The 25,045-nt window shown below is 40.9% G+C and overlaps 1 long non-coding RNA gene across 1 annotated transcript in view; it reads left to right on the top strand.

Annotated features, from left to right (window-relative positions):
- Positions 1-25,045, top strand: part of LOC120311713 — a 43,102-nt gene that overhangs the window by 13,818 nt on the left and 4,239 nt on the right. The window contains exon 3 of the long non-coding RNA XR_005557707.1: positions 15,624-15,682. This is a non-coding gene — a long non-coding RNA (uncharacterized LOC120311713). The remainder of the gene's footprint in view (positions 1-15,623; positions 15,683-25,045) is intronic.

Below are 25,045 nucleotides of genomic sequence, written 5' to 3'. Positions count from 1 at the left end.
CTGTTTTGCCCACAACAACAACCCTGTGAGGTGAGCTGCGCTGAGAGAGAGTGACTGCCCAAGGTCACCTGACCAGTTTTTATGCCTAAGGCAGAATTAAAATTCACAGTTCTTGGTTTCTAGTTTGGTGCCTTAACCACTAGACCAAACTGTCTCTGTTACATATCTTATCAATATTATTCAATATAACAATAGCACTTAAACTTATATACTGCTTCACAGTGCTTTACAGTCCTCTTAAGCGGTTTACAGAGTCAGTGTCAAGCTCCCGGGGGCTTGACATGCAAACGAGGACGGGGGGGAGCAGACGGCAGCCCACAACCTCCGGAATACACCGAGCCGCACGCCATCACAGCTGAAGCCCAACCTGAGCAGGGCTACTTGATTGACCCGCCTCTCCGCGCAGACGCGCAAGCGCAAACGGGCGCCGGCCTGTTTACGAGCCCGGAATCCCCCGACGATCAGCTGGTGTCAGCAAGCCCGGGATTCCCCGCAGATCAACTGGTGTCGGCAAACCCGGAATTCCCTGAGGGGCAGCTGCGGTCGGCAAGTCGAACGACTGCCGGCACGTCGACGCGGAACGGGAACCCTATGCCCCTACAGGAGAATCCAGCGTTGGTAAAGGGTGGGGGATACTTACCAGACAGGTGGGCCGGTAGGCAGGGAGAGCTTGGCGGCAGGAAGGTAACATGCAGACCGGACGCACGGACAGAGGGATGCGGGGGTGGGGCTCCGTCGGTGAAAGGGAGAGCACAGGGAAAGGGTGGAGCATTTATCCAATTTGAGCGGATGTTGGTTTGGAGTTGGGGGCAGGAGCACAGGGTGTGGCACACAGTTATAGAGCGCTGGGAGAAAACCACTCCCAGTGCTGACTTTGTTTCATCTTCACAATAAATCGGTCGATGAGCTCAGTGTGTACCGGCGTTCCTTTTATTCTTACTTACAGATGACAGCGGATGCATTGACAGTAAGTCAGCACTCCCTTTTCTTCCTTCAATTTTGTGCTTGCTGTAGAGGAGAGAGGTATGGTGGAAGGCACGCAGGGCATTTCCCTGGCCGAGGGGGAGGTGCAGGCTGGCAACGTTGTTGAGGCTGTTCCGGTGCCGGACCAGGCGGCTGAGTAGCCTGTGGTGCGGCCAAAGTTGCTGTTGGCCACAAACCCGGGGCCCGGAGTGGATGAGACAGGGGCTGTGAAGCCACAGGAGGAGTGGTGGCAAAGCCCGGCGTTGACCGGGGTGCAGACCGGGCAACCTCTGACGCCCAAGCCGAAACCCATTCACTCGGGATGGAGGGAGAGGCGTGTCACTGCCGAGGATGATGAGGACTGGAGCTATTCCACGGCTCCGGGCCAAGATACAATGGAGATTTTGCGACATCGGTTTGGCGAGGCGAGCTACAGGGGTGCTTCCAACATGTGGCAATCGGAAGAAAATTCCGCGGCGCGCACCCTGTCGTCCAGGTTCCATCTGAGTAGTCCACGGCTGCGGTTGCCGCCTCCAGCAGGTGGGTCAGCCGTCACGGGTCTCCTGTCGGGCGGCCCGCCGGGTCACCCGCAACCAACCCAGCAGGCTGGTCCCAGGAATGTGGCTAGAGGTCCTGTAGTGAGAGGGGGTGTGGAACAGCAGGGGCCTGTACCCGGATATGCCAACATCAGGTCAGGCCAACCCCTGGGACCATGGGGTCCAGGGAGTTCATGGGGACCCCCTCCTATCCCTGTCACATTTGACGGCAATCCTGATCAACTGGCAATGTTCCTGGGTCAGGCTATAAGCCATTTAGATCAATATGCCCAATTATATGCCTCCCAATGGGCCATGGTCAGTGCAGTCACTGCTGCTCTGCGCGGAGAGGCGGCTGCCTGGGCAGCCGACCTGTACAGCGACCATGCCCCTGAATTGGGGAGTGCGGGCCTGTTTTTGGACGCTTTGCATGGGAGATTCGAAGATCCTACCCGAGCGCAGAGAGCAGAGGCAGACCTCCTTGCGCTACAGCAGGGGAAGCGCCCGGCTATCGAATATGTGTGGGACTTCCGTAGGTTAGCCGGCCGCTTGTATTCTTCATGGCCGGAACGCATGCTGGTGCATCATTTTCGGGCCGGGCTGGACCACGACCTATGTCAAGCTTGCGTATACAGGGGAGTTCCGAATAGACTTCGGGACTGGTTCAAGGTAGTGGTCGAATTGGAGGTGGGCGTTAAAGAGGTGCATCGAGGAGTAGGGACATCCTGCGGCCATGGCGTTCTGGAGATAGGCCTTGAGAGGGAGGCCAGGAGCCGCCACGGGCAACACCCAAATCGTCTGGTGCATCTGGGGAAGCTGGTTTCCGGTGTTTCCGCTGCAACCAACCGGGCCATCGAGCAGCCGAATGCCCAGCGCCTAGCCCACGTAAGCCCGCAACGATTGGTAAAGCTACCCCCATGAAGAAGGCTGCCGAGAATTCGAGAGCTGTCACCCAGCAGGCAACACCGGCTGTGATAAGGGGCGCCCCGGCCACTCCAGAGTCTGCGGCGGTGGCATGCTACCAACCAGGGGACGATGAGGACATTCCAGATGACGGGTCCGTCGACCCGATGGTGAGTGACCCCATTAGGCCATTTGTGCTACCCATAGTCCTAACGAGTCCGGTAACGGGGGTACAGAGGGCGTGCCAGGCTTTACTAGACACCGGATGTACACGATGTCTGATCAGTAAGAAAGTCGCGGTGGATAGTGGGTTCCGGATATATAAATTAACACAACCTATCCGATTTGAACAGGTGAATGGTTCACTTTTGGGAGGAGCCCCCGCTACTCATGTCACTGAATGGGTACGCATGGACTTGGGAGACCACTGGGAGGTACTACGCTTTATCATGGTGCCCATTATGATGGAGACTGTCATACTAGGGTTGGCATGGCTAGATAAATGGACCCCCACTATATGGTGGGAGGGGGGTTACCGTAAAGTGCGTCTTGGGATAGGCCCAAGTCCAGTGGATGTTGGTACGGGAGATCGGGTCCCTGTGGTCTCGGGGCTAGCGGCACAACTTCGGGAGAAGGAGGGGGAATTTCCATACCCTGAGGAATACAGGGATTTAGCGGATGTCTTCAGCGAAAAAGATTGCAATCACTTGCCCCCTCACCGACCCACGGACTGCGCTATTGAATTACTGCCGGGGGTTAAACTCCCAAAACCACGGATGTACGCTATGACACTGACCGAAGTACAAGAACTCCGTAGGTATATTGACCAAAATCTAGCGCGAGGGTTCATCCAGCCAGCCCGTTCTCGGATAGCGGCTCCCGTGCTCTTCAAGGAAAAGAAGGATGGATCGTTGCGCCTGTGTGTCGATTTTCGGGGTTTAAATGCAGTGTGCGTCGAGCATTTATACCCCCTCCCCCTTATGAAGGATTTATTGGCACATTTAGGAAAGGGCCGCATATTTACCAAATTAGATCTCCGAGAAGCCTACTATAGGGTACGGATTAAAGCTGGCAACGAGTGGAAGACGGCATTTAACTGCCCATTAGGCAGTTTTCAATTCCGCGTCATGCCATTCGGATTGCAAGGGGCCCCTGCGGTGTTCATGCAATTAATAAATCAGGTGTTGCATGAGCACCTATATCCAGGGGTCCTCGTGTACCTGGATGATATTTTAATATACACCACAACGAGGGACGAACATATTCGTCTTGTTAGACAAGTACTACAGAAGCTTCTCGACGCTCAACTTTATGTAAAATTGTCTAAATGCGAGTTCCACCAAGAGCGCCTAGATTACCTGAGGTATCGTATTTCGGGGAATGGGGTGGAAATGGATCCGAGTAAGGTACAGGCGGTACTGGACTGGCAAGCCCCCAAGACCAGGCGTCAGCTGCAAAGTTTCCTTGGATTCGCGAATTTCTACCGCCAATTCATTCCATCATTTGCCACCGTAGTTCAGCCCCTCACAGAGCTTTTGCGGACGAAACACCTTACGGGGAAACCCCGCCCGGGCCAACCGTTGATATGGCTTTGACGACATGGCGACATCTTCTAGAATGGGCTGAATTACCTTTTGAGGTGTGGACAGACCACAAGAACCTGGAGGCACTACAATCCCTGAGGGGCTTAGCCCCCAAACATGTCCAATGGGCCCAATACTTCAGCCGATTTAAGTTCGTGCTGAGGTATGTGCCGGGAGGGAAGAACTTTCTGGCCGACGCGTTATCGCGGATGCCGCAGTATCATAGCAAACGGGAGGAGGTCATCCAGGCACTAATGCCCCGTGCTCAGCAGGAGATAACCAATAGTGCAATTCACAAATTGCAAGTGGACGAGTTAGACGCCTTTAGGACCGCCATGCTGACGGACAAGTGGGCGAATGAGCATCCAGGGTGGCTGACCAATCGAGATGGCGTGGCCTGGAAAGGCGATAAGATGTATGTGCCTGAAGCTCTGCATAAATCTGTCCTTCGAAGGTGCCATGATGCTAAGCAGGCAGGCCATTTTGGATTTCTAAAAACCTTACATTTACTACGGCGACAATTCTGGTGGCCTAAGCTGAAAGTAGATGTGGAACAATACGTAAGAGAATGCCATGTGTGTGCCAGTGCTAAGCCTTGGATAGGAAAGCCCATGGGACTGTTGCAGACAGTGGCCAACCCATCCCGGCCCTGGGAGGAGATCGCCATGGATTTCATTGTAGAGCTACCCGAAAACCGAGGTTATAACGTGATCTGGACGGAGGTCGATCTGTTCTCCAAACAGGCGCATTTTATTCCATGTAGAGGCCTGCCATCAGCACGGCGACTGTCACGGCTGTTCATTCAACATATCTATAGGCTCCATGGCACACCCAAGAGAATTATATCAGATAGAGGGGTGCAATTTACTGCACGGTTTTGGAGGGAGTTCATTTGTCTACTGGGTTTATCCCAGGGGCTAAGCTCAGCTTATCATCCTAGCACCAACGGGGCGGCAGAAAGAGCAAACACAATGGTGGAGCGATACCTTCGCAGTTATGTGTCGTTTCAGCAAACGGACTGGGTGGACCTCCTACCGTTTGCTGAGGTGGCCTATAATAACACCGTCCACAACAGTACTGGGTATACCCCGTTCAAGATAGTGCATGGGGTAGAGTTTAACCCAATTCCCGAATGGTCGCCAGAGGTAGATAGTGGACAGACACCCCAGACATGGTATTCCCAAGTAACAGGGTTATGGGAACGGGTTAGAGCAACACGGAGGAAGGCCGAGGCGGCTGTCAAAGCCCAGGTGGATAAAAAAAGGGCAGAGCACAAACCGTTCAAGGTAGGAGATTGGATGTACCTAGCCACCAAGTATCTTCGATTACAGGTGCCACGCAGGAAACTGTGTCCGAAATATGTAGGTCCCTTTCAGATAACTAAAGTGATCAACCCAGTCACAGTCCAATTACGGTTACCCGCCTCCTTAGGAAGAATCTATCCTGTGTTTCACAGTAGCCTCCTCAAACCTGCACATGGGAGTCCCTACACTACCGGGGTGCCAGGGCCAGTCTCGGGGTCCCATTACGAGGTACAGGAGGTCCTGGACTCCCGAAGGCGGTATGGGAAACTCTAATACCTCTTACGGTGGAAGGGGTATCCGCTCTCGGACGCAACCTGGGTAGGGGAGGGGGATATAAACACCCCAAAGCTGATCCGAGCATTCCACTGTAGGTGTCCGGGGAAGCCAGGGCAAAACGGGTGTAATGCCATGTACTCATACCCTCTTCTCTCTTTTCCAGGAGGAGACATGGTAGAAGGGGCCGCATGTCAAGCTCCCGGGGGCTTGACATGCAAATGGGGATGGGGGGGAGCAGACGGCAGCCCACAACCTCCGGAATCCGCTGAGCCACATGCCGTCACAGCTGAAGCCCAACCTGAGCAGGGCTACTTGATTGACCCACCTCTCCATGCAGACGCGCAAGCGCAAACGGGCGCCGGCCTGTTTACGAGCCCGGAATCCCCCGACGATCAGTTGGTGTCAGCAAGCCCGGAATTCCCTGCAGATCAGCTGGTGTCGGCAAACCCGGAATTCCCCGAGGGGCAGCTGCGGTCGGCAAGTCGAATGACTGCCGGCACGTCGACGCGGAACGGGAACCCTATGCCCCTACAGGAGAATCCAGCGTGGGTAAAGGGTGGGGGATACTTACCAGACAGATGGGCCGGTAGGCAGGGAGAGCTTGGCGGCGGGAAGGTAACACGCGGACCGGACGCACGGACAGAGGGATGTGGGGGTGGGGCTCCATCGGTGAAAGGGAGAGCACAGGGAAAGGGTGGAGCATTTATCCAATTTGAGTGGATGTTGGTTTGGAGTTGGGGGCAGGAGCACAGGGTGTGGCACACAGTTATAGAGCGCTGGGAGAAAACCACTCCCAGTGCTGACTTTGTTTCATCTTCACAATAAATCGGTCGATGAGCTCAGTGTGTACCGGCGTTCCTTTTGTTCTTACTTACGGACGACAGCGGATGCATTGACAGTCAGCATATTGTCCCCAACAATCTGGATCCTCTTTTTACCGACCTCAGAAGGATGGAAGGCTGAGTCAACCTTGAGCCAGTGAGAATTGAACTGCTGAACTGCTGGCAGCCAGGAGTCAGCAGAAGTTAGTATTGCTGTCAACTTTACAATGAACCTGGCAGCTCTCTTTGTCAATCTAGGCTGCCACAAGACAGCGAGGGGTGATGAGGCATTTCTGCTAGTCTAAACATGAATAGATCCTGTGGGAACCATGGTCATCCCCACACCATAGTGGAGAAGGAGGGACATTCTGTTAGAAAGCCCACCAAGTAGTTCTATTAGAACAGGGGTGTCAAACTGCCAGCCCGCGGGCCGGTTTCATCATACCAGAGCCGTGCCCACCCCATTGCTGGCAATGGCAAAAAAGCTCTAATACGTTGCATGATGTCATGTGATGTCACGAGTTTGACATGCCTGTATCAGAGAATGTGATTTATAGCTAAATAGGGGGGTGGGAACTATTACTTTGAATTACTCTGAATCCTTGAGGGGGATTTTAGATTTGGTTTCACATTTGACCGTGCTGACATTATGTATCCAATAAACATGTTCTTTGAGGAAATCATGTGCCTTGGAGTTCTGATTTATTTGGTTCCATCAGTTGGAACCTTGACAACTGCATTCTAACCAATGCACCACCGTGGCTCTTATCTTATTGATGTTGATATCATATAAATATCTGATCTTGCTGGAATTATCACTGGTCCTAGTCAATAATAAAAGTTGTTGAAGTTTTCAAAATTAATATCCATGAAAGGAAAGATTATATTCTTGGAATTCTTGAGACAAAGACCTTGGAAGGCAATTAAACAAGATTTTTTTCATGCTAGCTCTTTACTGTCTGCAAAGACAAACAAACAGAAACATACATCTAAGTAATATTGTATATTAAGTATATTATTGCAGATCTGATTTTGTGCAATTGTCATCTAGAAGTGTATATACAACCTATTAAACACGAATGGGTACTGTATAAGCATATATTTTCATTACCAGAGTGGGGCTATGATTTCACTTACCACATTGAAATAAAATGGGGTTGTTTTCACATATAACTTGGTGCAAGTGTTTACAAGCTTGTTCTACACAATCTTCACTCTGAACACTTGCTACTGACTGCTACGGCTTCAGGGCAGTTTACACTCTTTCTGTTATGAAGTCTACTAATCTCAGATGGGGTTGTGAGGGAAAAATATACCACATACAATGAGTTGATAACAACTGAATATGCATTAATGAAATGTAGACACTAATAAAACTCATGCAACAAGCTAAACAAGAGAGAAACCTCATTGGCATTGATAGCAACCTACTGTGATGTCAAAAAAGTAAGAGGTGCATCATGATACAGTATCATCACAAAAATGATTCAGTTATGCAGTGACCACAGCATTCTCTGAGTTCATAGGAACTGATGTTATGACACAATGCAAAGGCAGGCCTTTTAGATTTTTAAAATCCTTTTAATAAGCAGCATATTAAAACAGGAAGCATAAGCAGTTTCATTTCTTAGCCTGACCTGACAAGCAAACTAAATACAATGAATTTCCTTGCTAATTACTCCCTCCTGCCAGGTTGTTTAAACTGCAAAGCAAGAACTTTTTTTTTCTGTATTCAAGATAGCCTAGAACAACTCTGTACATTTTTGCAGCTTATGTTATGATATGACTTTAACTTCAGCAGACCAACAGAGGCCCGGTGTTCAGCTGTTGTTTAATGGCAGGCCAATTAATAATATAGCTCTTCTTATTCATAACCTCATTAAAGACCTGGCATGTATTACCAAGAGCTGACTAAAGAGAGAGTTTCCCTTTCTGAAATGTGCCTGGATGGATTTAGGATATTCCACCAGCCAAGGCCCCAGGGCAGGGAAAGAGGGGTAATACTGTCATCTGGGAATCTCTGTTGGCCTTGAAGGGGACCCCATACCATTTCAGACAAATACAGGTTTTAGAGTTTGCTGCATTCTGGATGCCATCAGCTTCCCTGGAATCAGTGAAATGTGAGCAGTTGAAAGATACAATTGAAGAATTCTAATGGTTAACTTGTATTCACACTTGTCAGGGTGTGTGATGTACTGCTGCTAATGATTTAAAACATAGAAGAGCTGGTCATCGTGTTCAATCTGATTTGTGGCAAAAAATAAAAATGTCATGATTGAGATTCAGTATTCCAAATAGCCTCATAATTTTCATAATTAACAGTCTCAAATATTTTTGCAGTAAATTATCCATATAGCTGATGTTTGGATATGAAAAAGGGCAAGTAGTTTGATTAGCATGTCATATATCTGTCTGTCTATAATAACCCCAATTGCTTCTCCCTGCCCAAGAATGATCTTGAGTTATGACACCCAAATGACTAGTCATGTCTGAGTGAGGAAATTGATTAAAAAAATAAGGGTATCCTGTCTGACGAAGTGGGCATCAAGTCTAGCCCTGAGCTATCTTCTGGGTCAGATTCAGTCCTGCTGACATCATTGTCCTGTTATTGTCAGGCTTTTCTCAGAAACACACACAGTGTCTTTTACAAAGTCTGGGTTACAAAGAGTAGGAAGCAACTAAATAAATGAACAGCAACAACAACAATCTTTCAAGCTTTAAGTCTCAGTGCAATTTTCCTATTAAAAATGCACATAGGAAAGCAACGCAAGGAAAGATATGCAGAAGAAATAGAAATATTGTGAAAATAACATTCAAATTGCATCAAGAAAGGGAAAACTACCATAAATGAATACATGTTAGTCAAATCTGTATCTATATCCATTCAGATATTAGTAGAAATATGGAAAAAACATGTTCAGATTTTCAATGGTGTGTTTTTGAGAAACTCAGACTGACCTGGAAACAGAACAAACTGAATTTAAGAGTACAAAAATAAGAACCTGAGAAAAATTGAATATGACAGATTCGTTCATCCCTAGCTGAACTAATAGCAAGAATGGCTTGTTCTGCTAAACCATTTAAGAGAAGTGTTCACATTACCACATCTAACTGCCTGAGTCTCACAACGCCCTGAGAGATTGTATTGTATTGTGTATCTGGGCAACTAGGGATGTCATGAACAATCAAGTACAGCATTTAAGAAAGGAAGTGACCCTGTTCAAATGAGATCCAGGAAAGTATGACCATTATCTCCCCTCTATCCATCAGATCTAGTTACTTAGCTTAGAAAAAAAAGACTACAGAGATACTCTGGCAAAACAAGTTTTCACTCCAAGGATAACACTGGGTCTAATCATTGTCATCATAGTTTGGGGAATTTATGTTGTTTGTATCATGGTGGGTAGACCAATATTATTTTTTTTACTGATTAAATAGTACCTTATGTTGAATTCAGGAATACAAGCTACGCTACTGTGGCTTCTATAGTAATGCCTATAAACTTTTCCCCCTTTCTTTGCCCCATTGGCAAAGTTTTAGGTTGGGGAACTAGAAGGAAATCTAGTGCTATTACCTAAGTAGCCTCCCAGCCATTTAGATAGCATTTATTTCTAAATACATACAGTACTCTCATTAGGACAAGACTTGGATTTGGGCATTTAGAAACAGGGTGATGTTTTCCCCACCCATTCTTTGAACTGGAAGGGAAAGTTTGGGGGTTTAAAACTAGAGGTAAAAGTGTTGGATTAAGACAGGAAACTGGTGGGATTTATCATTTTCTCCCAGCCTCATTCTTTATTGATTGAAAGTTTCTGGGAAAATATAAATCCAGGTAAAAAGAAACAAGGGGGCATTTCTTTCAAGAGCCTTGTTTATTTCTGTAGAAATAAGTACATGTTTTCAACCAGGAAACAGCATTAGTTGTTGTTTGTGCAGTAGAAGCTTTGTTCTCTCTTACTTTTATTTCTCTGCACATGCAAGTTACCGGCATAATGTCTGAGTTCAAGATTTACTTCTTTTTTGCTAATATCTGGGGTCACTGATTCTTCTACCTAACCATGATAATACCAACATAACAAAACATATGTTGTGATAGTATGGTGTACAGTAAGAGTTGGTAATTACCCTCTTTGCCCTCCACCCTTCATCGCAAATATCAGCTTTGGGAACTTGAAAACAGTATTTCTGGAGTTCACTGATTATAGCAGACCAGTCTACTGAGACAATTACATGCAGTTTTGTAAAGTATAACTTTTGAGTTATCCATAAAAAAATAAAGCCTACCTTTGATTTTGTTTTTTTCTCTTGTAGATTAATCCATTTTCCAAATGCCATTATGAAATAAGACAAGGTTCCTAGTGCAGAAATCATTTCATTATTTCCATTTTAAAACTTGTTATTTGCCAGAAGGACAGATCAAGTTCTCATAGAGTAAGACTAAGGGATGAATACCAGGATATTCCAAAGATAAGTGGAACTGCAGTAGCTTCCATGTAGCTAAGCCATAGCAGAAAGATGGGTCCATGGGTCATAAATCAAAAAGGTTTCTGGAAGAAGAGGCTAGGACCATTAATCCTTCCCTCCATGGGCCCAGATGTGCCATATTTTCACCTTAAAACTGAGCTTTTATAAATCCCCAAACCAGTGATATAACAAATAACATTTAGCTTAACGGTTCAAAACATATGAAGAACCATTGCAGGATTTTGGTTTGGCTAATCTAGAGAAAAGAGGGACTACGGGGGACATGATAGCAGTATTCCAGTATCTGAGAAGTTGCACAAAGAGGAGGGGGTCAACTTATTTTCCAAAGCACCACAGGACAGGACAAGAAACAATGGATGTAAACTAATAAAGGAGAGGAGCAACCTGGAATTCAGGAAAAACTTCCTAACAGTGTGAACAATTAACCAGTGGAACAGCTTGCCTTCAAAAGTTGTGGGTGCTACATCACTGGAGGTTTTTAAGAAGAGACTGGGCAGTCACTTGTCTGAGATAGTAACGGGTCTCCTGCTTGAGCAGGGGGTTGGACTAGAAGATTTCCAAGGTGTCTTCCAACTCTATTCTGATTCAGTCCTAAGGTCCCTTCCAGCTCTATTCTGATTCAGTCCTGTTCTGTGCATTGGTAAGGCATTGAGACGAAGCGGGAGTAACAACAGTTGCTTTTTTATTCAAGCTTCAACAGCACAACATAAAATGGCACGGATCCCTTTTATACCCTTTTGCAGGGAACAGTGTCAGCCAATAAATGCAATGTATTTTCCCGCTTTGTGCGTGCGCAATAGGCTGGAGACAGCCTGTCTGGCCCGGGCAGCCATGTAGTCTGCCCGGGTCTCTCTGAAGCTTCCTGCACCTGCTCTGTCAATCACAGGCCCAGGCATAACAAGAGGTATTACAGGATTTTAGAAGACACTGATCTCTCTTTCCAGGGAAAATTGCAATTCAAAAGAATATTTATGCATTTCTAAATGGAATTAATGCATTATTATATTAGCTAGTGTAAAAGAATGATTCATATATAAGATCTAAAATGAATAGCTTAAGATCAAATATCCTGATCAGATATGTCCATTTTTGTTTCCTCTGGGAAGTCATAGCTTATAGATTCTACTGCTACTCTTTCCTTCCCCTTCCTTCTCATTATTCACTATTGTTTCAAAGTTGATGAAAACCCACGTATAAATGTAGAGGAATTCAATTCTGGTCTTGAAAAAGAGGTAAAATGATTAACTGGCACAGAGAAAGTATAAAGCATGAGAAAGAGACTTGGAACAGACCTTCCTTGATCTTGTTCATAAAAAAGTGGCATTGAAGCTTTTGGGCAAGGTTTCAAGATTGTGTAACAATAAAGTAGCATTTCTATATCCCAGTGGTGTCTATTTCTTGATATGGCCTATCTCAAAGGATTGACAATTAAAAATCCTTTCCAGACTGTAGCTAGACAAAATATGGGGGCAAGTAGGGGCAATTTATCTGTTCTTTTAGCAACAGTTTGTAAACTTTAACCTCACTATAAAAAAGTAGCGGGACAGAAAACTTTAGGAGAGGCCAAATCCTCTGTTTCTTTTCCAGCTGTAAGTCTGCTTTTTCCTCACAAATCATGCAAGATTGTCAGTCCATTCTAAGCTGCCAGAAAGTATGCAGTATGATTTTCCAGAAAGGGACTCTACCAGGAAGAAGTTAGATGAAACATTTATGTCAGAAGGCATCATTACAAATATAGCTGATCCAGTTTGGTCCCCAGTGTGGGAAGCTATCTACTTTTCAGTTTTGAGGATTTTTGCCTATACTGATTAAGCATCTAAATGTCAAGGAATGTGACCCAAACCAACAAAGCATGTATGCATGTATGGATTTATGTCCTTGTTACAATTACATTTCAAAGTGTAGTTCCCAATTTTCCTAAAAAGCTGTGTCTTAGAATGATGGAATCATGAACATTTCTGTTTTCTTTTGTGCTTTCCAAAAGTTAGTATTCTTAGGTCAATTAGAATGATAAGGATTCAGCAGAATTGTGCAACAAGACTTTTTTGCTGTTGTTGCCACAAAATTGTGGAATACCCTTCTGTCTGGATTTATTTGGTCTTCCTTTGGATGACATTCAAATCCAAGCTGAAGTAGTTCTGTTCTTGGTTGCATTTTGTTCTTCTGGATGAACACATTTTGTTTAATTTTTATCTTTAAAAAACCTGATAATTTGGTTATATTGTTATTATTTGATGTCTCTCATTAAGTGTGTATTCCCTTTTAATTAATTATAGTGTTTGATTGCTTTAATTTTGATTTTAGTTGTTGGTTTGTTTTAAATTCCCTTGAGTGTTTTGTACTGGCACGGAAAAGGAAAATATTAATGCTTTTAATAAATAAAAGACATGCTTCCTTCAGAGGATGCATGTTTCCACTTCTAAAGAAAATCCCACTTGGGCAGTTTCAGTAGGGACCATCTCAGAGACAGCCTGAGGAACTCAAAGCATTGAAACAGAAGCAACACGGTTTTAAATTCAAAAGTTGGGCATATAACTGCATAAAGGGGAGTAGAGGTGAATAGCACAAGCTCATACAATCGGAGGAGGTTGGGCCAAGACATTTTGCTGTATTAGAGAAGCCAACATGTTTTCTCCTGAAATCAGGGTGCATCACACCTAATAGAGCTGTTCAATCCTTTAAAAGAAATGCCTGATATATGACAGCATATATCAAGTACTTATTTTCACATTGTTAAAGTAGTCATACCTCTTTTGGATACTTTGAATTTTTTTTTCCAGAGGCCAGAACCTTTTCATAAGGATAGGCATAGTCCTAATATTCAGGTAGCTCATTCTTCATTCCTCGTCTTTGGAAATTACAGTAGAATATTAATAGTCACTCTCTGCTCATGATCCTCATCACCCAAATCTGCTGGTGAAGTGGTTGCTTCATTCTGCCAAACTATAGCTAATATGAAACCTCTGAATTTTGCCCATTCAAAATACAACCACATCATTGGGCTATAAATTTGTTGCAATGAATACAGTATATGATCAAATAATATACATGGGATAGAATGCATAGTCAATTTAAAATTGGATTACTTCCCTAGTTTATCTGCCTTTATCTAAAATGCATCCAAAATTTAAATATGTGTTGAGAATGAATCACTTTTGAAAATGTCATTGCATTTCAACAACTGTAGATTCATTCTTCCCTGTCATAAACAGAATTATTTTAACAGGTTTTCACCAGAAGTAGGCATGATCTATTTGAAAATAATGATAGAAAATGGAAGCTAAAGTTGTGATAATTCAGCATGATAACAAGAACTTGTTCTTCTGAAATACCTCTGGTAGCATATGGCAAAAAAGTATACTTTATTTAATTCATTAAAAAACCATCAGAGGCAGAGGTCTTTGACAACTTTATAGGTTTAGCTTTCATGATTAATTTATTTGTAATATATATTCAGATATTTAATAAATTTATTCATGTGTAAAAAAAGACTCATTTTCTATCAGTGAACATTTGCCTTTGCGAGATAAGAATCAAATGATTTGCATAATTTAAATGTTTATATACTTTTTCATGAGCCCAAGTGTTCATGCAAAATGAATAAGATTTATTAAATACTAATTGTAATAGTTTCTGTTAAAATTCTTCAACTTTTCCCCATTCATAGCTTTCAATATTGGCTCCATATCAAATTAATCTTATTGAAATCACTGAGATATACAGGTATTAGTCAGGATTAATTACTTTTAATGGGACTAAAGTATGGTTATCTTAGTTAATATAGTTTGAATACTATTGAAACCTAAGCTAGAATTCATATATTAATTTTTACTTTGGGTCACATATCTTCATGTGGCTGCCGTAATCAAAAATCTACTTTTTTTCCTCCATTGTAGTTTAATGTTACAACTTGCCATCACTTCCTTTGAGCTTTTAGTTTTTCCAGCTCTATCTGGATGTGAACCTAAGACACAGCCCTACCTATTGTAGTATGAAGTCAACATTTCATAACATAAAAATAACACATAGTTTGATGTTCTAGAATCTGTATTTCTTCTTTAATATTTTCTACAGAAGCTAGACTCCAAATGTAAGTACAGTGGTACCTTGGTACTCAACTGCTTTGAAACTGATCAAATTTAGCACTCAATGCATTTTGACTCCAAAATTTTGTCCCAATATTCATCTTTTGTTTAGTACTCAATGCACATTAGCACCTGCCAATCAATCAGAATAGAGCTGGAAGGAATCTTGGAGATCTTCTAGTCCAACTCCTTGCTCAAGTAGGACTAGAAGTGGGGTACCACAGAGCCTTGTGGTACCCCACTGCTTATTTCTTTCCATGTAGATGTAGTACCATTAAGAACTACTCATTGGGTACAGTTTGTCAGCCAGTTGTTGATGTTGGTTACCTGTGACTCACTATATTATTCCTTATGTTTGGTACTCTTTGTTTTTTGTACTCATTGGAACCAATTAATCATGAGTAAAATAAAATGAGATAGCACATTACTTTAAATTGTAAGAGAAAATATACAGTATATTATAACATGTAGCATGACTGATAGAAAATGGAAGCATTTGTTTTGTCCTATTACTACCATTGCAAAGCAAAAAAATGAGAGAAACATTACTGAAGACTTTAAGTTCTGCCAAGATTTATGGTTCACCAACAGCTAATATGTTTATTAGTAGAGGATGCTGTTATTAATGCATTTTCACCAAGTTTGTTTTGTTTCCATTTACTATTAGAAGCTGGATATCCTTGAAAGCTCTGGAGCCATCCAATCTTACAAGAAACAGAAAGCTGAGTAAGTAAACAATATTTCATCTGTTATATATGTAACCAGCCACAGTGGACTTCCAAAGAAAATTAATAATCAGAAAAATGCTGAAACTTTATGTTGAGTCCAAAATCCAAAGTGTAAAAGGTTCTTTGCTGTAACCCTGCACTCTAATTATAGACAGAAACCAGCATCCTTCCACCTTTAATGTCATTGCAAATCCTTTGGTGGGAAACAGGGTGCTTTTCATTTCAAATTGAAACAATAAAAAGGGCAGCTTAGTTATTTGTAGAAAATGACAACCAAGGTTGCCCTTGTCATTTGAAAGGGTCTCAGATGGCTGCCTAGACCAGCGCTTCATAAAATGAGTCATATGCTGCTTTTGAAGATGGGAGGGGATATTTCCCTTTTGATTCTCCTTGATGTGCTTGCTTCTCTTGCTTGGAAGAAAGTGGTGGAAGTGAAGGATGCAGGAAACCCTACAGCAGAAGTGAATAAAACATAGATTGGGATATTCTGACAGATTTAGGAGGAAGACAAAATAATTACAAGAATTGTTTAACAATAGTAACCTGGAGGCAGGAGAACCCACAATAACCTTTCCTGTCATTCAACTCTCCAGATTTGGTATTCAGAAACAACTACTGGATATCTTTTGCACAAGGATCTAGATCCTAAAATTAATTGCTGCTGCACAGAGGTTCTAGAAAAAAACAATGTTTGCATGGAGGGAACCTGAAGTGTTCTGTAACACTTTGACTCATATCCTCTGATTAAAAAGGTTAGAATAGGAAAGATGCTTCCAAGGATGAAACACTTAACTTTAGGTCATATTGGCTGACTGTAAATATGGAAACAAGTCATACCAGCCTCTTTAAGCAATTTACAGTGTCAGCACATTGCCTCCAATTATCTGGGTCCTCGTTTTACCAACACTGGAATGATGGAAGGCTGAGTCAACCTTGAGCCGGTCAGGATCAAACTGCTGGCAGTTGGCAGAGTTAGCCTGCAATGTTGCATTCTAACCACAGTGCCACCATGGCTTCTGTGCAGCAGCAATGACCATAGGTCTGTAAGATTTTTGCAGGCATATAAGATAGGTGTATAATTTTCATATAACAAAGTTTAATTAATAGATGGAAATAGAAATATGGGATGAATCCGAAGGTCATTTTTGTTGTGAATGTCAGTTATGAAATTGAAAGTCTTGTATGCTCTCACTCATGGGTGGATTCTATATGGGAGAAATGGTCTCATATCTTTCCAACTATTGGAAGTGAATGAACTTTGTTCAGTTTATCAGCTGAATACCCTAAAGCAGTGATGGCAAACCTTTTAGAGACTGAGTGCCCCAAAACTGCCCCACCCCCGCCCTGCCCCGTTTGCCCCCACCTCACCTGCTCTGCCCTCTGCCTCATCTGCCCCTGCTCCACCCCCCCATTCTGCCCCACCCCATCTGCCCGCAGGGCCACCCACTGCCTCCACGGCCCGCCGCAGCAGATCACCCAGACAGCCCTGCAGCACCATGGTGGCTATGCCCTCCGCCCATGCCCTGAGCATCATCTGGGGCATGAGGGTGGAGTCTTGACCCTGCTGCCCAGCTGCCATGTGCTTGCCTGTGCTGCTCCATGCAGGCTGCACCCAGGGGCAACTCTCCTCCTGGGGCACTGCTGGTGAGGAGAGGTGGCGGGGAGAGGCGGGGCTGGGGCGATGGCATGCGTGCCCACAGAGAGGGCTCTGAGTGCCGCCTCTGGCACGTGTGCCACCACTGCCCTAAAGTCATGAAGCAATTCTTTCTCCATGGGCTCAGCAAAGCTAAACCAATATGTGAAAGGCAGTGCAGTGTTAATAGAGGCATGCAAAGGAGTGTACAAAGCCTAGAATGTATTAATTATAATTAAAGTCAGTTTCTGCTGAGGCAGATCTACTGTGGATATTCTGTTTTTTACATGTGGTAGAAATATTTTTGGCCAGAGCTACATTCTTGTTTGCTTTTATCTAGTAAATCATACTTATGCTAAAATTTAAAAAGAACATGTTTTACTTAATGCTTTAGTTTGACATTCAGACACTGGGATAAAAATATTTTTCTTTATTTGACTGTAAATCTCTACATACTTATTCAGTGTTATCCAAGACTGCAACAAAAATTGCTAAAACAAACCTCTGGCTATAGTTCACTTGGGCCTTTAATTATGGTCTCTCAAGCAAAGAACAGCAGAATAGAAACACATAAGATGGGATTGTCACTAAATGTACTTTTGCACATGATATCAGGAGTTCAGCTAACAATTTACATTGTCCTACTATTAAAAAGTATAAAAGCAGACAACAGTGAGTTTTGCCTGCTTGTGCCTAAAATGCATCTCTTTTTAAATAAAACAAAACAAATCCAGGTTAGATATACATTTTAGGCATACAAAGGCTCTCTTTGGACAGCCTAAAACCCCAGGCAGTTCTGCAGGACATTCTTTCTTGTCATAACATTTCTCTACAGAGAATGGCTCTAAGCTCCATTTCTCTTCAGATGAACCAGACTATAAAATGAAATGGTGATTATCAAAATCAGGCCCTCTGAGCTCAAATATAATAGTTTTAAAAATCCTCAGGTGAGGAATACAAAACTATAGCAAGTGCTGGCTCTTGGATTTTATTGTCTGTTAATCCAGCCCAAAGAGGATAGTTTTCCTTTGCTGCAAAGAAAGAGATTTGCTGCCTTACATACTGCAATTTGGTAAGGACCAAGCAAGCCTTATACCTTTTTCAAATCATTTTTCCACAATAATGGTAGGTTCTAAATTTAAACCTATATGAGATTGCTCATCCATTGATGCAACTAGATGGTGAAAACAAGAAATATAATATGTTGCACATAAGATCACTGGGCTCACTTCTACTGAACTGAAATTGCTTTTGTTTCAGCTTTACTTGATTGGTGGTCAGGTAATTTAATAAATCAGAGTCTTCATTGAGAACCATTATATTTCCTTTCCCAAATACTTGTTCTGAAACTCTGGTTAAACATTTATTTTCTTTGTTCAGCAATTTATAGGGCTGGGATTGTACCATCCAGCTCTGGTTCTATGATCCTAAATTGGACAATGAGTACAGGAGGCTGCAACTCAGGTCTTGATCTTCTCGAAAGCTGAAGGAAATCATTTGTTGAAATAATGGTACTAAAAGGATTTCCTTCTCCTCCTCCTAGACCAACAGAAATGTGAAAAAGGCATTTTTTTAATTCTCATTGTCTCATTATAGCATCGTACTATTGTAAATTAGTAGACTAAAGTAAAATATTTGAGCCTCAGAATCTGAAATAGTACATTGGACCTTTTCTGCAATGGATACTCAGAGATGTCTAAAGGCCAACACTAAAAGTTGAAGCTTTGAATGAAATGGTATAGGTTTTCCTGCCTGAGTAAGGGGTTGGACTAGAAGACCTCCAAAGTCCCTTCCAACTGTCATTCTGCTATTCTGTTATTCTTTACATGCAGGGATTTAAGAATAAATTCTATGTATACTCCAATATGTGCTTCACAATGGGCCGTGAAGCAAATATTGTACTTCACTCTACTTTTGGTCAGGTGAACCAGTAGATATAATGTGTTTTTATTACTAAAACTGTATGGCCCGGAGGTTTGTCAGTGAATTGATCAGCCTTAGAAATGTGAATTATAAATAAATAAATTGTAATAGACCAGTCTGGTACCAGTTTGCTTCTGACCTTTCCAGATCTAGCTCTCACGAGAAGTAACACAAGCAGTATAATTTTCCAATTAGTAAACCCAGTGAGAAATATTCAATAAGCTGTCATCCTTTCCATCTTCATCATCTTTCATAGATTTGAAAATTGCTTGGGCTTTGGGTAGAGGAGAAGGAATGTCAAAAATAGATATTCCCAAAGTCCCTTGAACTCAATTAGTTACTTGGGGGGAAAAGTTATTTTTGATTGATCCTGAGTACTCCTAATTTGTTTTATGGACAGAAATATCTCTCAATCTTACACTTTTATGCATGACAGTTTATAAAAATAATCAATCAAAGATACAATAATACATGTCCATTAAAACACTGTTACAACTACATATTTAAATGTATTTAATCAAATGTATTAAATACATTGTTTTCCACAATACCTAGTACTGCATAGTGTTCCTAATTTTATGAGAAAAATACAATTTGAATCATGAGGGAGCATTCATGCAGCATTTATTACGATCTTCTTAAACTACATATTGAGTTTTTGAGGTATCACACATAAACTGTAGCAAATAACTGGGAAATCCAGGAAACAGCTGCTTCTGATGTATGCTGTAAGTGTGCCTACATAACAATTAGACCTCAAAAGAAATTACTTTTACATAAAATATGAATTAGAGGAAAAGGGTAAACAACAAAAACAGGAAAAACAAAAGCTTTATGGGCTGATTTTTAAAATGTGTGCAATGGTGGCAAAATGAATGTACAGAGACTATTCATCACAGCAATTTCATCTGTTTTGGGTTGACTGCCCCATCTTGAAAATAAAAACAAATCAATTTAGTGCACCTTACAGAGTGACACCTACTGAATATCTTGTGATGGAAGGATTTCATGGGACAGTGCTCTATCTTGACATTAAACAATTAACTTTCAGTATATGCTCTGGAAATATAAGAATATTCCTCCTTCTAACTCCAGACCTTTTACTAAGCCAAGAAAAATCTATAGCAACCAAATTAATCTTCCAGATATAAAGCTGCAAGTCTCTGAAAGACAGAGATGTGAGAGACAGCATAAAATTACTTGGTTCTTTTTTTTTTTTTTGCAACCAAGGTTAGATTATTTTTCTGTATATATCATATATAATGTACACCAGAGTTATAGGGTTGAGGACAGTGAAAAATAATAGAAATAGCTAATTAGCTAGACAGACAGGCAGACAGACAGACAGATACATAGATCACACATACCAAGATATGTGTCTGTACATACAATTGTTTTCTGATTATGTGCCATCAAATTAGTATCAACTCTTACAACCCCAGATTTTCTCCATGATGATCTTTCCCTAACAGGGTCTTCCACAGGTATACCTATTGTCATCCTAAAAGAGCCCTTGCGTCTTGCCCTGCTTGCCCTCTTCTTCTTCTATCTTTCCTAGCATTAGAGCCTGCTGTAGGCAGCTAAGTCTTCACATAATGTGTCTGAAATTAGATAGAATAGAATAATATAGAATAGAATAATAACTTTATTGTCACTTTAAATGTACACTAACTGGCATTACATTAAAATGAAATTTCATTGCATACAGCTCTCAAAGGGTCATCACCTCCAATATACACTGTATAAATATGACAAAAATAAATAAATAAATACAGAATTATGCATATACCCACATTTTTATATGACAAAGAGAAACAACAATCTAGTTTGGATTATGTATACATGTGCATGGCGAGAAAAACGAATCTTGAGAGTTTATCAGATGGATGACATAGGGAACAAAGCTATTACAGAATCGGGTAGTCCTACTAGAAATACTTCAAAACCTCCTCGCAGAGGAGAGCAACAGAAACAGACTGTAAAGTGGGTGTGTGGGGTCTCTAACAATGCTTTGAGCTCTAAGCACATAGCACTTATAAGCAGCATCCTGAATACCAGGAAGCAGGCTTCCGATGATCTTCTTGGCTGTCCTTACCATTTTGTGTATGGACTTTCTATCTGAGGCACTACTCCCACCAAACCAGACAGTGATGCAGTTTGTTAAAATGCTTTTAATTGTGCCTCTGTAAAAAGTGGCCAGGACAGAAGGAGAAAGATGTGCTCTCCTCATCCAACGCAGAAAATGCAGGATAATTTGAATCTGGTGAATTATGCCTTGAGCAAAAACTCTGGGTTGATTGGTTCAATGATCTATTAGTTTGTTTTCTAGGTTGTTCATGGAATTCTCAGGAATCAAAGCAGTTACATTTCCAGTATGGTGAAAGGAAATAGATTTCTGAAACAGCATCTTGGTAATATAGAACTGCTAATCTAAAGCATCTCACTACGTGCAGCATAACAAGAAGATATGACTTTTGGCATTTCTATACTTTTTCCCAAAACAGTGCTTATTGTTTGATTCAAACATCCTTAGTCACTTGTTTTCTATTCAAAAAGAATTTAACAGTAACTGTAGAGAAAATAGCTGAAAATAGCTGAACTATGCTAGCAGGAATATTTCCTATGTTTGCTTCTGTTATCTATACATTACTAGTACAGATTCAGTGATCTTTGTACTCTGAATTGTCAAAATCTAGCTCTTTTTCTACTTACTGTATTTTCTCTTCCCATTATAGGCTATAAAAAAGTAACCTCTAGCCTTTCTTTTTTATTATTATTTTTATTTCTTTGTCTCTATCTCTTGTCTTCTGCCTCTTCATTCATGAATAACAATGTCTTGGGATTTGAGGCATTATGATGAAACTGGAAATGAACCTTTTATAACAAATGATCAATGGGTAAAACAAGAAAGATTTGTTTTTATACTGAGATTATCATACTCTTCACTCCTAAATGTGATTATATTACTTTATCAAGGTTTGATGGAATTTGATAGAACAGTGACTTATCTTCTTCATTTTCTCTTTGATATAAAAAATAAGTAAAACAAGAAAAAATATTAAAAGCATGTTGCAAGTAATGAAATAACTAAATAAAATACTCCTATAAAATAAAAATAATGGAATAATAGTTCTTACTCTCTCTACCTTTCTTCTATTAATTTATAGCCAGAAATACTGCTTTCAAATAATTCTGAAAGTCTATAAAAACAATAGCAAAAATAAATACTTGAAACCAGAATTTTGAAGGTTGAAATCACCCAATCAAAATATACCATTCTTTCTTTTTTATGATTTATGCTCTAAGACAATGTAGTTCAATCACAGAAATAAAATAATACAAAAGCATATGACTCCAAAATAAGAGGTCATCTGGGTGGTTAGTAAAGCATCTCAAGAGATCTCAGGATGTCTTTGGTGTTTAATTCAGAGCAATGTTATACAGCAGTTTATTATGTGACTGCTATATTTTGACAATTCTCTTTCCTTCCCAGGCTCTCTTTTTCTTGTGCATCTCATCAGCAGTATCAAAAACAGTAGATTTTTTTTTCCAAATGGGCATTGCAGGATTTTGAAGGATAGACTCCATCTAAAGTTTATCATCTTTCCTTTTTAAAAAAATAGGGACTATATTATACAAGGAAAACTTATACAAGTACAAAATAAATACCTTAAAGAAAATAACAAAAAATAAGATGCAGAAAAGAGGAAAAAAGAAAGAAAGACAGAAAAGAAAAAAAGAAATTTTCATCTTCATCCCCAGCAATTTTAATCAAGATTAAGAATTTATCCTCTCTTAAAATAAAACCAAAAATTTGTTCATTTTATATCTTTCCTTAATTTCTATAAACCCACCTTATCAAATAAAAAAGTCCAATAGAGATTATGAAAAATAACCATAAGTATTACAAACTATATCTATTATACTCAATCTGAATCCATCTTTTTCCTTTAAACAATTTCTCCTGTTTCTTGTTTTCAAATAATCAAAATATAGTCCATTCAAAAAACAATTTAAACATCACCAGAAATAACCATTGTCATCATGTCTTAATTAAGACTATAGTATATCCCTCAAAGAAACAACTCATTATTTTAACTTTGGCCAGATAAATTAAGTTCATATTTTTTTCTTTTTCTTTTTTGCAGTCTTTAAAATTCTCAAAAAAAGTTATAGCATCTGCCTTTCTCTTCTCTCAAAATTATTTTCTTTATTTTTATCAAACCCTCTTTGTATTTTCAATAGAGTATCTCTAGCAAACCCTCTTGTAAATTCGGTATAAGAAATTAATCTGGTTTTATTATATTCTCAATATATGAAATCTCATCTGGTTTATTATTTCTATTTGTTTTTTCAATTTTTGAGCTGTCATCTTTCATTTGTAAATCCATTTTTCCATCTCATTGTAAACTGTGATTTTTTAAAACTGTAAATCAGTTTTATTTAATAGGGCTTGATCCTTTTCAATTACACCAGCCAAGGCTAATAAATAGTTAAATATTCAAAAATCTCTTATCACCATGAGCCAAACACTTTTTTAAAATAGTCATCTGGTGCTCTCTGATGTCTGTACAAAATGTATAGAATGTAAATAGAGGCTTCTATTATGGGAAAGGATCCTTTCAATCAACATCACAATCTTAAATCAAGTCCATCTGAGTGCCTAATTTGTGTGAAACTTTCCAAAGCCAACAATAATCATCCTTTTGCTGTATATTACCTAAAATACAATTTTTTAACTTATAGTTAAAAATTTTTAAGGATTAAAGGACATTCACCCAGTGATTTCAATAAAACATACCAGTTGAAAGATTCTAAATCTTTAAAGTAAGAGAAAGAATAAAAAAAATAAAGTTCAAAGTGATTAAGAGATGAGCTAGTTGAACTTAGAATTCATATAGGAGTGCCTATAAGCATGATGGAATCCCATAACCTCTAGACCAGACAATGTCAAACTTGCAACGTCACATGATGTCGCGTAACGTATTGGGACAGTTTTGCCATTGCTGGCAATGGGGTGGGCCCGGCTTCCGGTTGATGCGTCTGGCCTGCGGGCAAGCAGTTTGACACCCCTGATCTAGACAATCGCAAGCTGACTGCAAAAACACATCTCCTACCTTCCATTCACACACACACACACACACACACACACACAAAAGCAATTCTGCAGAGTATATGTGGTTAATCTGACAATCTCTCTTTAACTCCAAAGAGATTGAGTTGCCTGATTTGTGGTTGCAATGTGCTCCTCTCTTTTAGAAGAATATCAGTTCACCATTAGATTCACCCAAAGTCTAATTATCACCTTTCCTAAGGAGCTGTTGGATGGGCTGATAGTAGGTTTTCTTAGAAGAATGTTTTGTTTGCTTATTAATAATGGTCATAATGCAGGGGTCGTTTATGACTTGTGGACTTCAACTCCCAGAATTCCTCACAATGCATGAACCTACTCAATAGAGTTGAACTGATTTTTCAGGACTAACAGAAGCTAGAATAAATTCTTAGTGAACAACAGTATATGATTTTTACATAGTGGTGATGAAGATGTAGACTTAGCATTTCTGACCTACATTTGATTCATACAACACCTTTGTGAAGCAGCATTTTCTGAGACTTCCATGTAGACACCAGACTCCTCCTGAATGACTCATTAAAAAACCTGTATGTAACCTGGAAGAAATGGTACCAAACTAATAATTAAGGATGGGGGAAAAATGAATAAATTGGTAGGTTACTTAGTATGAATTGGAAAAATCAAAGTATTTGGTTGATGAAATAGACTGATTTAATTAAGAGTTGGATGAG

The sequence above is a fragment of the Crotalus tigris genome, unplaced genomic scaffold, assembly GCF_016545835.1.
Source record: "Crotalus tigris isolate CLP2741 ecotype Arizona unplaced genomic scaffold, ASM1654583v1 scf7180000018371.15429387391:27106975, whole genome shotgun sequence".
Classification (NCBI taxonomy): Eukaryota; Metazoa; Chordata; class Lepidosauria; order Squamata; family Viperidae; genus Crotalus; species Crotalus tigris.
The sequence above is the reverse complement of the archived record's forward strand: the minus strand, read 5'-3'. Positions and strand labels throughout refer to the sequence as shown.